The following is a 16,018-nucleotide window of genomic DNA, read 5'->3' as shown; positions in this document are numbered from 1 at the left end:
TAAAAGTTAATATATAGCGTAATAACATAAAGAATTTGTACACGGCCACATGTGTGAACTCGGTGACCGTTATTGTGCAGCGAGGCGAAGCTGACGCACGCTTACACACGAAGTTGGCAAAACACCGATTTTCAAGTAGCTCAATGTGTTTGAGATGTCGTCTGACTTGACGGTATTACATCCTTGGGAGCCATGTGATTATATAATCTACGCTTAGATCCATATCAAACAAATTCACTTGTGTTCGATGGATACAATGTATTTGTGGTGACGCGGAACTGTCAACACGTGGATTATTAGCGGTGCATGTTTTATAATACACATGATTAAATACTCAAAGAACAAAGACAAGAGGATATGTTAATAACTGACCTCTATCAGAGGGTCTCACACCCGTCCACCCCAAAGGCTCGATCGTAGGACGAACATAGGCACAGAGGTAATGTTTACATTTGACACCCATCATTTTTAACAAAAATGAAAGCACGTCGCCCCGGTCGGGATATTTTTCCGTTTCTTTATACAATCGTTAATTTAAAAATTGTTTGAATCATATATAAATATAAAACATGTATATATTGTTTACATTTTTCCAAAATTCTATGAAAAACAACAATATACACGTAATGTTGCGTCAAAATGTAAACAAAGCCATGTGTTTCTTTTTAAAAAAAAGTAGTCCTTTTACGTTGCACAGAACATTTCCTTACGCAAGTTCAAAGTTCAATGTTACCATGCAGTTATGGTAAACAAAATCGGCTAGTATTAGCGTATAGTGACCAAGCCTAGCAAGTGTAAATATATATACATGTACAAATGTATTGTGTATGCATGATTGTATCTATATATTGATTACATCAATATGCTAATTCATTGTCATGTATGTTACACACTATACAAACTATGTACATTGTCGTTTTGTGATGTGACACTCCATTACCACGGTATCTATATGGACAATTTGGCAAATTAAATTTGTTACACTTACTGACATTAAATTGTATGTCATAAAATTAGAAAATAATGCTAGCAGTTAATTTTTGTCAACTTCGAATTTGAAAAGGAAACTGCTCCAAAATTTTAAGTAATATTCTTGTTCTTGTTGTAATAAAATAAAACATCGATATCACATATGTTAGCAGAAATACACAGAGACACTAAGTTCACTTCATGTGTAATTTATTTACTGTAGAAGCAAAACGAAATGAACACTTACGATTTTTGCTGTTTCTGTGAGAATGGAATGTTGTAGGCATTGATTATTGTCACACGGGGTCGGGTTGCGGAAGTACCCAGGTCCGAAAATGCGTACCCGGGTACCCTTCAAAATACATGTAGGAAACATGTGTAGGCAACATGTGTAGGCCTTCCCGGCCGGGTATCCGTCAAAATAGGAAACATACTGACCGATGTCTGAGTAAATGTAAAATTTAGTTACAAGAAGTACAAAATAGCACTCTTTTGTTCTGTTTTACTCACAAAGGATGACACTTCATCTGCTTACGACATGTTCACAAGCAACATTGTTGCAATTTTTATTTCCCATGATCGGAGAACTGATCATGGTGCAGTTCGAGCGTTAACTTTAGTCTGAACAGGAAGCAGGCACTACGCATGACGATAAAGTTGCGAATCGAACGCACTCTAGTTCATAAACTATAGTTAAAGATGGTGTCCCCCACAAGAAAAATACAGCACTGTACACTAATGGATTACTTGATCAGTGATTCTGATGATGAGACGATTTCTCGACACAAATACATGATGTCTGCTATGGCTTTGCACATCCAGAAAGCAAACCGCTCATCTGTACCAAAAATCAATACTTATATGGGCATCATATATGATATGATACTGCCGGAAAATGTGGATGACTTCAAAACGCACTACAGATTAAGTAGGGATATGTTTGATTGCTTTCTGGAGCGTGTAAGAGACGATTTAATTAAAGACTTTCGTGGTGGTCGCTGCCCAATAAATCCTGGTAAGCAGCTTCTTGTTTTCTTGAATTATCTCGGCAATCAACAGAGCATGCGAGAATGCGCCCACATATTTGGATTGTCAAAATCAACTGTTCACAGCATTGTTACATCGGTAACTGAAGCCATTGTCAAGTTACAGTCTCAGATGTGTGGCTAAAAATCATATTTAGTTTCAGTTGAACATGCTTTAATTTTCATCTCATTTTCTGTATTTGTCCCAGCCTGTTGATGATTGAAGTATCAAATTCAAATATATTTTGACTAAAGTGTTGCTAAAGTATGCCGTAACAAGACTCTTGTTTGACTCATATTATAGACACTATATTCCAGATCTTGGTTTCAACAGGTTATCAGATGGCCAGATGCAGATAGACAGAGAGAAATTGCAAGAGAAGCTGAAGCTAGTGTGGGCATACCTGGTGTTGTGGGCTTCATCGACGGAACACATATTCGCTTAGCAAGTGCCCCTGGTGGCGAAAGAGAGTATTACAACAGAAAAAATGTCCCTTCGGTTCAACTACAGGTAGGGTATATATCCAACAAGTATACTTATTTACCATGTATAAGGTACTATAGATAAGTACTTGCTTATATAATTAAATGTCTTTGTGAAGCATAGTTAAGATGACCGACTGATTTAGCATGTTGAGCTATACGCCTTGACAATTGCTGAATTTTAAATGTTGCATGCATATGGCTGTCTATAAAACAAATATCACGACTTTTGGTACATAGCACACCGACTTTTCTATTTTGCATAAAATTTCAATAGCTAATTGACAAATTTGTCATTTTCAGGCAGTTGTTGATAACAACTTAATGATTACAAATGCCTACTGCGGCTGGCCAGGATATACCCATGATGCTCGAGTGTTAAGGAATTCTGAACTATTCTCAAAAGCAGAAAATGGTACATTATTTCCTCAAGATCATTTTCTTTTAGCTGACAATGCCTACCCTTTGAGGAACTGGCTGATTTCTCCCTTCAAGAATTATGGCAATTTGTCTCCACAGCAAAATAGGTTTAACAAAAAAGTGTCAAGTGCTCGACAAACTGTTGAAAGATCATTTTCTCACTTGAAGGGTCGATTTCGTCGATTGAAAGAAGTGACCTTCCACAACCCTACAGAAATCACAAAACTTGTTATATCAGCATGTATATTGCACAATCTCTGTGTTATTCATCGTGATGATTTGGACCAGTACATGGACGAAGGACACAATGATGAGCCGGGAAATGATGAAGCTTATCAGCATAGACATCATGGAATACTTGGTAGAACCAGACTCCTTCAGCTGGTGTAGTTCAAAAATGGCAATATTACTTTCCATTAAGAAAAAACTGCCAACAGTTATAATTAAAAAAAAATATACAACAAAACTGGAGTTTGGATCTTTTGTCTTAATAATGATTTTCAAAATTTAAACATTTGGAAACATAAATTTTCCATATAACATCTATAAAATAAAATAAAAATCACTATCTGTGAATTTTAATTGAACAAAATTCAACAACGTAAAAGAAAAAAGAAAAAAAAAACATACCTGGTACTTGCTATCATAATTTTCTAAATTTAACATTTGGAAACAAAAGTGTTCGATATAACAACTATAAAATAAAAGAGATATATTCACTATCTGTGAATATTAATTGAACGGAATTCAACAATGTAAAACAAAACATACCATACTTGCCAAAACCCGAGCAAAATCTGCCAGATACTTCTATAAAGTTAATTGCAATTGGTAATAACTAACAAGAAAACAATGTCACTGACTGTAACTTTACAATCATTTGGTTGAGCACTACTGATCAGATGTGCTCTGCTTATCCATAACGTCGAGAAACCTGTCGAAACGTTTCATCCGCTAATTGTGCATTTCACCAATATTTTGCATGAATTCTGAATGCTGATCCTCCAATGCACTCAAAACCTGTAAATTACTTGAGGACTTCCTTTGAGGGAACTTGGCTTTTTTGGGAGGTTTCTTGCTGTTTTTCGATTCCGTTGAATCACCACTGCTTTCTTTCAAAGTATCAACGGTAAATGTTGGTCTTGTACTGACCTTGTCACCATATTCATCATCAAATGCTCTCTTGTGAGTGAAACGTTTAGCTGCTGATCCTGAGGGACTGTCTATAATCTCCTTCCACCTCTTTTTCAATGCATTATATTTATACATAACTTGTTGACTAGTAGTTGAACAATTCAGTGTTTCATTAATTATGTTTGCTATTTCCTGCCACAGGGAAAGGTGATTTCTGGTAGTCTTAAACAGAGCTGATCTCTCATGCCTCAGGTCAACAAGCAAGCTTTCTTCATTTTCTGTCCAGGTCTTAGTCTGGTGGCTCTGGTCTAGAGAACTTCTGTCCCTACATTTACTTGGTTGAGTACATTTTTCTTCATCATTTGTAGTTATACTTGAATTGGCCTTTTCTGAGATTTCTTTAGTCATCCTGTCTGATTGCTTACTTTGCTCCTGCAAGCCGGTTTGTTGTTCCATATGGGCTTGTGTCGAGTACTGTTCTTTTATGATACTTAGAACCAAAGCCTCCTTGGCTGCAGCTTCTGTTGCCAAAATAAACGGTTTATTTTGGCAACCAAAGACTTTTTTTACACATAATGATAAACAATACCAGAGCATTAATCCCAGAAATAAATATATGTCAGAAAATAAAACAGGAAAGTGACATGCATTTTGACAATAAACTGGTGATACACTAGATTAAATTCTTTAAAAGAACAACCTGATTGTTAGCATATAGGCATGGTGTTTACTGTAGTTATCCTGCAATCAACCCAGAAGTATATAACAATCTGACTGGTAGGCTTATAACAGGACATATAGGCTGGCTAACTTGCATGATAAATATGGTAAGAGATCCCAGATGGATGATGGTTGGCTCTTTAAGATTGACCTTGATGACTTTAAAATGGTTAATTAATTTAAATATCAATGACTGGACACAAATTTCCTGACCTGTTAAAGAAAAAGCCATTTAAACGAAAGTTGGTAGATGACCGGTCAGCCCACCATATCAAACATCCGAGACTCTCTATGCCAGATGACCTATAAATACATACCAATTTGTGGAGACTTCAGAAGATTGGCCATGCTCTCTGTCACCCTTATCCTGGTTTTTCCTGCCATTGTTGGTGTGGTTACTTCCAGTGTTACTAGATTTTTGCTACAATGCAGGAAAACATATGTCGGATGTGTTACAAACACAACTAAATGACCAAAACACCTACTGACATAATTAGAGTAGCATATGAACTCACTCTGGTGCTAATTCTGGGGGGCCACCATTAATTATATAAACAAGAGGTCCCAGAGGGAACTTGGCGCCAACCATTGACAATTCTTAGTTAGTTCTATGATAGACTGTTTTTCTCCCTTCTTTTTTCACTCCTTTTCCCTTCGTGATTTAACAAGTCAACCACACAATTAACTTTCAAAACTCCAGCTCTGACTTTTTGGACAAACTAAACTTCAGGAGCTTTATAAGAAATAGCAACCACAAGAATTAATAGCCCACCATCTGGTGACTGTAGGGTAAAAAATAAAAACTTATGAAATATGTTACAATTAATATTTGATAAATATGTATTGATATAATCTGTCAAAATTAAAGGTGATGATACAATTAGTAATCATTATTTAATTTCTGTGATACCTTGCCATGCTCAGCACAATAGTTGCACAATACAAGGGTGTCTTCTCCTGTAAGTACTGGTTCCAATTCAAAGTCAACACAAACAGGATGAAAACAAAGATTGCAATTCTCACACCGAAGTAGGATGCTGGAAAGAAGTTTATGATACTCTCTATCTGCAAACAAGCTAATAAAAGATGTTATTATTACCAATAAACCATATTAACACTTATTGGACTTTTTGATGTTTAAGGTGATAATTTTTGTAATTAAAATTAAGTTTTGTATGATGGTCATAAATGCATGTATAGCGCATATATCCTACATGCTATTGTAGGACAGGGGTTATCTCCCCTTGCATAGCTCTCCTCTGTTAGGAGTTAATTACTTGCAGTGATAGGCAAGTTGCAATGCCGGCATGGGTGATTCTTTGCAAAGACCACAACGATGGAAGATCGGCCTAAAAGGTTACAAAAACTAGCTAGAACACTTGGTCCTCCCAAATCTGTTCTTGAGCCAGACATATTAATGGCAGATAACCAGAATATTCTTTCGGATGAAGAGTCCGAGGCGGACTTCTCAGGTGAACCCGAAGCGCACGTGGCCCCACCACGACAAGGGCAGCGCGATGAACTTGAAATTGAAGAATCAACGAGGTCTACTCCGAATCAAAATAGACTTTTCCTACGACCTGTGGGTAAAGAAGCATTAAATTCAAGATCAATAACATCCCACGTGGACCCCCCCCCCCCTCAACATGACCTTGAAATGGCCACGATGGCCTCTGAACTCAGGGCGCTAAAAATGGAGGAAGAAAAACTCAAAATGCGGAAAGAAATCGCATAGACACGCCAAAGAATTGCGGGTTATCAATCACACCAACTTTCCCTAAATGAGACTGGTGATGATCATGGACATAGGCCCGATGGATTCCACGTGGTACAACCTCGAGCTCATTCAGTGAAAGCTAGCCACCAGGTAGAGGGAGACACAATACACAAAAACCAAGGTGAGAATGATTTCGTGAACATTATGCGACAATTATTATTCAGAGACACACAACCCAGTAAAAAGTCATCGCCGTATAAAATCACCGACTTCATTTGGGAAGACCCCACTATGAAATCTGAGAATAGTGATACCATAACAATTAGCACCGAAGGCAAAGTGAAGGTCACCAAAAAAGTAAAACCAGACTTACAAAATATCTCAGTTGAGCAATGGGGATACGGTTGTATTGCAATATTATTACACATGCTTGACTCCAAGGAGATAGATAATGCAGGCATGCTTGATTACCTAAAGTACACTCAAAACACCCTGCGTTACTTTCATAGATACCAACGAGTAAGTGTATTAGCATACGACAAAGAATATCGCGAGTCTCAGAAGAAAGAGGGTTTTAAGTGGTCATCGTCTCAAAGGGACATACAAGATTTCCAATTGGTATTGAAAACAACCAAAGGCAGTTCAGAAGTTTTATCTACGCCCACTAATAGTAAACGCAGAAAAGGCCCGTTCCTTCCGAATGGAAAGGAGATTTGTCGTTGTTTCAACGTGGAACCGTGCGACAGATCGCTAACAAATTGTAGAATGGCGCATAATTGTAGTTTGTGTTTTTCGAGGGACCATCCTGCAACAAAACACCCTACAGGTACGCATTCTATGGATTCAAAAAAAAGTAGATTTGGGCCCGGGCCAAGTTACGGACAATACCCCTGGGGATATTAGAGGACCCCTATGTATTGAAGAGTGGTCTAGGCTTTTAGATGAGGATGATTTCGACCGTGACTACATTTTGGAAGGTGTGAAACATGGATTTAAATTACTAGAATCAAATCTAGAGTCAATTTCACAGTAGAGGCAGACAATTATTCATCCTGCACAAAATACTTCGATTTAGTTGAAAAGCAGATTAAACATGAACTCTTACATGGCAACTATAAAGTGACTGCGTCAAAACAAACTATTATTAGTGCTTTAGGGGCCATCCCAAAGTCATCTTCTAAAGTACGCCTAATCCATGATGCCAGTAGACTATCTAAATTATCACTAAATGACCACATTTTATCGGATTGTTCATGCGAGTATATGGATTTACGGGAGGCCACGAAGCATATCACCCCGGGGTGTTATATGGCTAAAGTAGACCTTAGTAACGCGTATACATGTAGATCTGTTCCAATTCATCCATCCAACTACACAGCTACAAGGTTAAAATGGACTTTCTCTGGTGAAACCCAACCCACTTATATGTATGACTGTAGACTTCCCTTTGGCGTTTCGAAAAGTCCACAGATATTCCAGCGCCTTAGTAGCGCAGTATGCCGTATATTAAAAAGTAAATATGGCTTCAGGGTAATATCTTACCTTGATGACTTTCTGATCATGGAACATTCATTTGACAGATGCCTTCAGGCCTTAAACACCCTCATCAGAGTATTACGTAAACTCGGTTTTTCTATAAACTGGTCAAAAGTAGAAGGACCAACCACGCGGATTCGTTTTTTTGGAATAGTCATCGACAGTGAAACCATGACATTTTCATTACCGCAGGATAAGCTAAATCATTTTGCTTGTCTGTTACAATCGTATGTATCGAAAAAGCGTGCTAGTAAAAAACAATTAGAAACTCTATGTGGAAAATTAAGCTGGGCAGCTCAGGTAATATGTGGTGGCCGAACTTTTCTCCGTCGTATTATTAGTATGAAAAACGCAATGGCTGATACTCATCATAAAGCCCTTCTGTCTCCAGGATTTTTTAAGGATTTGGAGTGGTGGTTGTCTTTTCTACACTTTTTCAATGGGATACAGCAAATCCTGAATTCAAAGCCAGTTACCTCCCTTCAATCAGACGCATGTGATAAAGGTGCAGGCGCATACTACAATGGAGACTATTACTATGTTAACTGGGAGCTAGACATGCCCCCTATCTACAGAGAACACATAAATATCAAAGAACCAGTTGCCATATATCTTGCTATCTGTCGCTGGTGTCATTTGCTTAAAAATCAACATGTTGTTATATATACTGACAATAAAACGGCGGCGTCATGGATTAACAAAGGATCCTCTCGAAATGAACTCTGTATGTTTATATTGCGAATTTTATTTTGGTTTTGCGCATGTTATAACTTTACATTGAAATGTGTGTATTTTCCTGGAGTTTAAAATGTCATTGCAGACACGTGTTCTAGACTTCACGAAACTGGAAAACTTAGCTTACCAGTTGTTACCATCTTTACAACTTGATCAATTTAATGTTCATGAACTGACAACTTACATGTCACAAAACTTTTTCATCAACAGGTGGTATGTCATCCTCGATACTCCAGGGCTTCCGATCACTAGCGATCTCTACAGTGTAGAGATCGTAAGTGATAGTAAAACTGGAGGCAACAGAATAGAACAGGTAATTTAGTCATTTGATGTACATCAAAAGAGCGTATAACGGTACACTGTGGTCGACTGTGTGGCTTTGATATTAGTCATCGCTCTCTCTGTAGTCTTCAAAGGAAATCTTTGCTGGCCTGTGATTGGTCAAATGTTTTCGGCTGAACTGCCTTCAATTTCACTAGCGATCTCTACAGTGTAGAGATCGTAAGTGATCGGAAGCCCTGGAATATCGAGGATGGTGGTATGTCAGAGACTGTGCTTATGGAAACAGCAGAGCTACTAAAAAGCAAGGCGTGGACTGATTCCACCAGTAGAACTTATTCCACACACTGGAGATGCTACACAGCTTTTTGTGACAGGAACAAGTATAATCCAGTGCCAGCATCACCAGATGTGCTTCAGGTATTTGTGGCTTACCTAATAACAGTGAAACAGTTGAAATATCTCTTCAAATGCTTCTGGCCCAGTCCATATCTGCAGACCCTTTGGGCCCATTGTTTCAGCAATTGGATGGATCTGCTTTGACTTATAAAAACTTTCGTGATAAGTTGCATACCTGCCTCACCTTAGCAGGAATAGACTCGTCCAATATCAAGGGTCACTCCTTTCGTCGGGGTGGGGCTTCCTGGCTTGCTAAAATGGGGATCCCCCTTGACATGATTAAAAACATTGGTATGTGGTCGAGCGACGCAGTGCATCGGTATATAGAACCTGATTTTAGTGCAAAACTCAAAACAGTACAGCAATTTGTTTGTTCTGCTGCTTCATGTGCATGATAGGTTATTATAATACCAGTGTTATACAATCTTGTATTTAGTAAGCTTAATATTATTGTTAAATTGGTACTGATTGCAATTACATATTTTTCCCTAGCATTTTCAAATACATACCTTATTACCTTAGGAATATAATATTATTCATCAAAATACTCAACTAGTTAACTTTCCGACCTATATTAAATTTTAACCTCTGGGCTGGGAATTTATTATCATAATTACTTAATTCTGTTATTGTATTTTGTTGTCATAATTACCAAAGATATTGGGAAGAATTGTTATTTTTATTTCTGTAATTAAAATTGCCAGACTTAGAGTGTTGTTGATCTTATATATGTACATCTTCAAAGTGATAATTTTTGTAATTAAAATTAAGTTTTGTATGATGGTCATAAATGCATGTATAGCGCATATATCCTACATGCTATTGTAGGACAGGGGTTATCTCCCCTTGCATAGCTCTCCTCTGTTAGGAGTTAATTAATTGCAGTGATAGGCAAGTTGCAATGCCGGCATGGGTGATTCTTTGCAAACCCATCCCTCCCACCCTTTATATTATTATTATCTGTACACTTTCACATAGTAGTATTACTATTGTTTGTGTAGTCTTTTGCATACCCCTTCAGGGGAATTTTATTATCATAATTACTTAATTCTGTTATTGTATTTTGTTGTCATAATTACCAAAGATATTGGGAAGAATTGTTATTTTTATTTCTGTAATTAAAATTGCCAGACTTAGAGTGTTTTTGATCTTATATATGTATATATTCAAAGAAAAATATATCCAGTAAAATTACAGTATAAATTCATGAAACACAAGACAATTTTGTAACACATTTTGTATCAAGGTTATTGTCTTATTTATTTACACATAAAAAAAATATAGGCAAAATAATGTCATGAAAATGCATTAGCCCAAATATCTTTTTGAATTAACACATACATGTATCTAATTGGGGATGAAATTAATTATGAGACTTTTTACACATCAATGCGTAATGTTTAAAAATTAATGATTATTTATGTCCCGCTGAAAGTGAACCAAAAGAATCAAAGTGCCAAGGCCACTCATAGATGCTGTGAATGAAGGACTCAAACAAGAAATAAAGAAATTGGTTTTTCATTTAAATCTAGAATTTAGTAAACTATACATAAGTGTGCAGTGTTGAATTTCAGAGTTTAATAAAAAAAAAATTTACGATATACCGTATTTATTTTATGATATTTGAAGCTTTTCAAGAACAATAAGTTGAATAACTTATTATCCTGAAATAACTGTAAACATTTTTATTTCTAGATTATTTTTGAAATAACTATTTCAACACCAATGAAACCGTTCAGAATCTGAGTATAATTTTTTTATAATTCTTTATTAATTGCTAAATTATCAATTTTGTCAATGTCTCTTCAAAGACAAAAAAATAATAAGAAAACATTTTCGTATCTTAATATCCACTTAACATTGAAGAATATTTTTGGAAAAATATAACATTAGAAATATTACCCTTTCCGGATATGTTTTGGTTCCTTTTTAGAAAACTAACATGGTTTGCTTTGACGACTTTTGACTAATAAATCATGGCCAGATACTTTTGCCAAAGAAAAGGTACATTATTTCATTACGTATTTCACTCGGATTTCTTTTAAAGATGCTCCACCGCTGACAAATGGTATATTTTCACTATCAAAAACAGGAGCAGGCGATTAAGTATTTTTCTTCAGTAACAAAAGTTACTTACTTTACACCATTATAACCTTTGAAAAGTTTGAGCTTCTAATTTTACTTCAAGTTAAAATTACAAAAAAATAATTAATTGCATCCCGAAAAAATTCCGCGGCACTATATCCTATATGGAATGAAGTACTGATTGCGCATGCACCAAAAGCAAAATACATTATTTTATATTACTTTTTCTGTTAATTAGACATATATATACACTATTAAATACCCATTATTGTTCAAGTGATGAATATCATTTATGCTCTGTCGGCGGTGGAGCATCTTTAAATTCACAAAACTTCATGTAATGTATCGGACTTTAGCAAGTCTTCGTAAGCCTAACTATAACGTTAACAGTAACTGGTTGGCGAGATATTATCGTGCAGAACATTTATCGTGAGTTTTGCTTTGCCGACTTTTGACTTATAATTAAACATGTCCATATACGTTTGTCAAGTAAAGGGTACATTATTTGGTTACTTATGAAAGTCAAATTTCTTTTGAATTCATAAGAACGCTATCATCAAGAAAACTTCCTGCAATACATCGGACTTTAGCAAGTCTTCATAAGGCTAGGCCTACCGTACATTACACGACAATATAAGTTCATTTGTTACTTTAAGTTGCTCGTACATAAATAGATCTATATTATCATTATATTTTGTAAGTTTAAGTTGATAGATTTGGTACTTTTTCCCTTTCAATATACCGCAGTTGTCAATAAACAAAAGACAGAACTCCCAGTGACACATCAAGGGAGGAGGCACGTACTCAAAACTATTAACTTTTACTGCGCAATAATATCTCAGATATAGTTCGTCAATACAACCAACACAAAAGAACTTTATAAGCGTTATAAGAACTTTCTTTTGCAGTTACATTCCTAACACTTGGTTACAATAATCGGTCATTAGCATGAATTAGGTAAAATTTAGATAAACGTACACAATCCAAAATCCACCGAAAGTCTGTCGCGGAGGAAGACAGCGAAGAATGCGTTGTTCGTGATTTTCGGGAGACCAGTGTTCTCGGAGTAATACAAATATCATAGAGTCCCAACTGAACACTTAAAACACTTCATCCATGGTGTAAACGTATGTACAAATTCTATGTCTGTGGTTTTGAATATTGGGGTTTTATTTTTTCATACCATCAAGTATTACGTGATATGAACAAAACAACTTTTAATTTTCATCGCGGAGTGGTTTCATTGTTTTTATGTGCACAGGCTCTCCGAGCGTACCTAAGAATGCTGTTTCACAGCATCAAAAATCTGTTATATATTTTTACCTGTAATTTGTATCAACAAACACCTTGACTTTCCCCAGTTGATTTGACAGTGATGCAGCACTGGCAGGCTTCTTGTGGCATTCAACGCAAGTCCAAAACACTTCTTGCTGATCCATTTGCTCTGAAAAGTTACGATTGAAATGTATTTTGGATATTCCCGCTTTTTGAAATACACACACGACCTAATAACCACACGTGCTCGTTGGTGAAGAGGTTTTCAACGAAGATAAACTCGCTTTTATTACATTTTATTCGATAATTATCTGATGTCGTTCCAATATTTGCATATGTATGACGAAAATCTGTTTGTCTTTTGCAGAAAACGTTCAGGGTTTTTCAAAATCTACATTTTAGATACTTAAGATTTCAGAAACGCATCCTTTCCGCTATCTTTGAACTAGACCTCTAGTACGGCGCGAAATAGCTGACCCCAGCTCCCGAAAAATCGTCACTTCCGGAAAGTTACGTTCCGTTCGATTGAACTTTAGTTCGACTGTAGCAGCTGAAGTCTTCGCTCGAACTCGACCCATGAATATGGCGCACATGTTTATTTTCACTATCTGTATGCTGTATATGATAACACCAGAGTAATTTCCGTGAATCTTCGGAAATATATCACCTCGAGTGCATGCATGGAGGGGCACGTGGTATGTTCACGTGGTATGTACGTCATATTCCAAAATGGCTGCGCCCATGTATTGGCATGGAATCAACACGAAGGAAAGCACTACGTTTTTGTTTGATGTGTTCTAGCACAACAATGCGTCCGTATAATGTACTGAACCAGAAATACAAATCTGAAGATGTTTGTGATAAACTAGAGATGGGACATGCAGTTCCTAAGACCACGCGAAAAAGGTGAATATATGCGATTCTTGTTTGAATTAAAAACTGAAGAATGAAGTATAATTAGGCCTATTTTGTTAAGAGTTCTGTTTTAAATATGCAGTTCGTGTACACTATATAGTATATACAGATATGTTTATGCTATTATTAGTTTAGTTTAGTGCTTGTAATTTATCTATGTACATGTATCAATGTAAGTGATTGAAAAGACATATAAATTGATATTGCATGTTGATGTTTGTTTTTTTTTTCAGAAGGAGAGAATTTATTTCACAATCACAAAGACGGCATAGAAATGAGATCGTATATTCCTTGGGTGATCCGGTGATCCATATGCACTTAACAGAGGAATAACAGTATGGCACACAGAAAGTAGCAGTAGATCTACCACTTCAAAATGATTATGTAAATTTTATATCCATGGTATATCTCAAGGATTTATACGTCCTTGTATATCTGTATTGCATTAATGCACAAGATAAAAATATCTTCTTGTTTTGATAAATATATTATGTAAATGAATTATAAGCGAATGAAGTAGAGCCATGACAGAGATACAATTATGCTGTACAGTATATATAGTTATATAATATTGTATGTGAATATCTTCATTTTATTCAATTATAATACTGCATCATGTATTCCTAAGAGTAAGATACATGCAACACAATACCTGAACAAAACATATATGCACAGGGGTTTGACATTCTGCCAAAAATATATACATGTATATATATGTACTGCATTGTATGTATTATTGCGTGCATGTATGGAACATTTATAAGTTCACATTATTTTTTATTCAATCTTCAAGTCTAATACTGTTTTGATATCTGGATCATCACAAAATGTAACTTACCTATAGCCTAGGTACAATTATTATGTTTCAAATACTGTTGATGGTATTTGTGTTTTGCAGGCCTATAAAGATTGACATATGGAAAGGCCATTACTTATCACTTCAAAATATGGGATGTCAAAGATGCACCATGTATGCAGTCATCAAAACTAAGAGGAGACATTACCTTATCCAGCGAAACAGGAATACAGCATAATGGAGGAGATTCTGAATGTACATGAATGCCTATATAGATGTGCATGTATATATGTATTGTCTCTTGAAAAGGTGTCAGCAAATCTTCATTTTTTCCATTGCATATTATTTTCTTAACAAGCATTTGATATGATCTGAGCCTCTGAGGACAGTTAAGTGATTAAAATGTCTGGTTTAGGTTTTAATGACTAAGTCAGAAATATTTTGAATTGTCATAATAAGATCACTTGCTTGATCAAGAACAGCTATAGTTTTCCCCAAGTTTGTCTATTTTGTAGATATTTGCTTCCATTAATATTACAAATACATACTACTTAATATGAAAAAAGCATGACAATTCTTTGTGACGAAGAAGTGTAAGGTGCAATGCAACAGTAAAATATACAGCTTGAAATATTTATGCTTTTACTGATCAATAGTTTACCAGTATTTGATTTTCTCGTTCCAGGAAAAGTTATCAAAAGATACCACTGAATACCATGAGAGCAGTTTGTTTTGGATGTGACCGCACATAGCATAAGATAAATGGAAAAGACACAAGTTTAAGGCGTTCTGGAATCCCTTGTCATCGCAACAACCTTTTAATACACCTATGTGTGTCCAATTCGAAAAAGTGGCCCTACCAATCTTGGATATTGTAAAATAACTGTCACTAAAACATATATCAGTTCATCAGACTTTTTAGTAACCTAATTGACTTTGAGATTTCACTATTCAATAGAACATCAATCGCCAAGAACATCAATCGCCAAATTGATAAGTAAATAAAAAGAAAAAGTATTAAAATCAAAGATTCTTATTTCTTTTAAGGTAATTTAGCATACAGGGTACAACCTACTTAATAATATATGGAAAATCAAAAATATTTACTTTTCTTGTCCAAGTGTTTTCATTTGATAATATGTACAGTATGTATAGTTTCCCTTCAAGCCAAGTACTGGTATACATGTAAAAAAGACATTAAAATTATGTATTTAGTAATAAATAGCTGTGGTATTATGTGATTTAAATACTTATTACCCAGTACTCCTGTTTATTCTTTAGAGGAAAAAAACCCAACAAACTACAAGACATTCTATTGGAGCTGCAGTGCATGTGAATGGGTGCATGGTTAAGATATGACAAAATACAACAAGACACTCAATGTCACAGAGTTTGAATCCCATTTGTGGCAGTTTTCCTGTATTAATGCTGTTTTTTTTGTGTTTTTCTCTAGGTACTCCAGATTTCTTCGATCCTGGCTATTAAACATGCTAATCAAACCACACCAAGCAACAAAGTATCTGTTTTCTT

General features: G+C 35.7%; 1 long non-coding RNA gene across 2 annotated transcripts; it reads left to right on the top strand.

Annotated features, from left to right (window-relative positions):
* Positions 1-13,437: 13,437 nt before the first annotated feature.
* Positions 13,438-15,744, top strand: LOC138317241 (uncharacterized). Of its 2 annotated transcripts, none has more exons than XR_011207741.1 (4): positions 13,438-13,683; positions 13,926-14,076; positions 14,591-14,799; positions 15,174-15,744. It is a non-coding gene; the product is annotated as an uncharacterized lncRNA (long non-coding RNA). The 2 variants fall into 2 exon arrangements; XR_011207740.1 differs by having other exon boundaries at positions 13,443-13,683; positions 14,591-14,743.
* The last annotated feature ends 274 nt before the right edge of the window (positions 15,745-16,018 follow it).

The sequence above is a fragment of the Argopecten irradians genome, chromosome 3, assembly GCF_041381155.1.
Source record: "Argopecten irradians isolate NY chromosome 3, Ai_NY, whole genome shotgun sequence".
Classification (NCBI taxonomy): domain Eukaryota; kingdom Metazoa; phylum Mollusca; class Bivalvia; order Pectinida; family Pectinidae; genus Argopecten; species Argopecten irradians.
The sequence above is the reverse complement of the archived record's forward strand: the minus strand, read 5'-3'. Positions and strand labels throughout refer to the sequence as shown.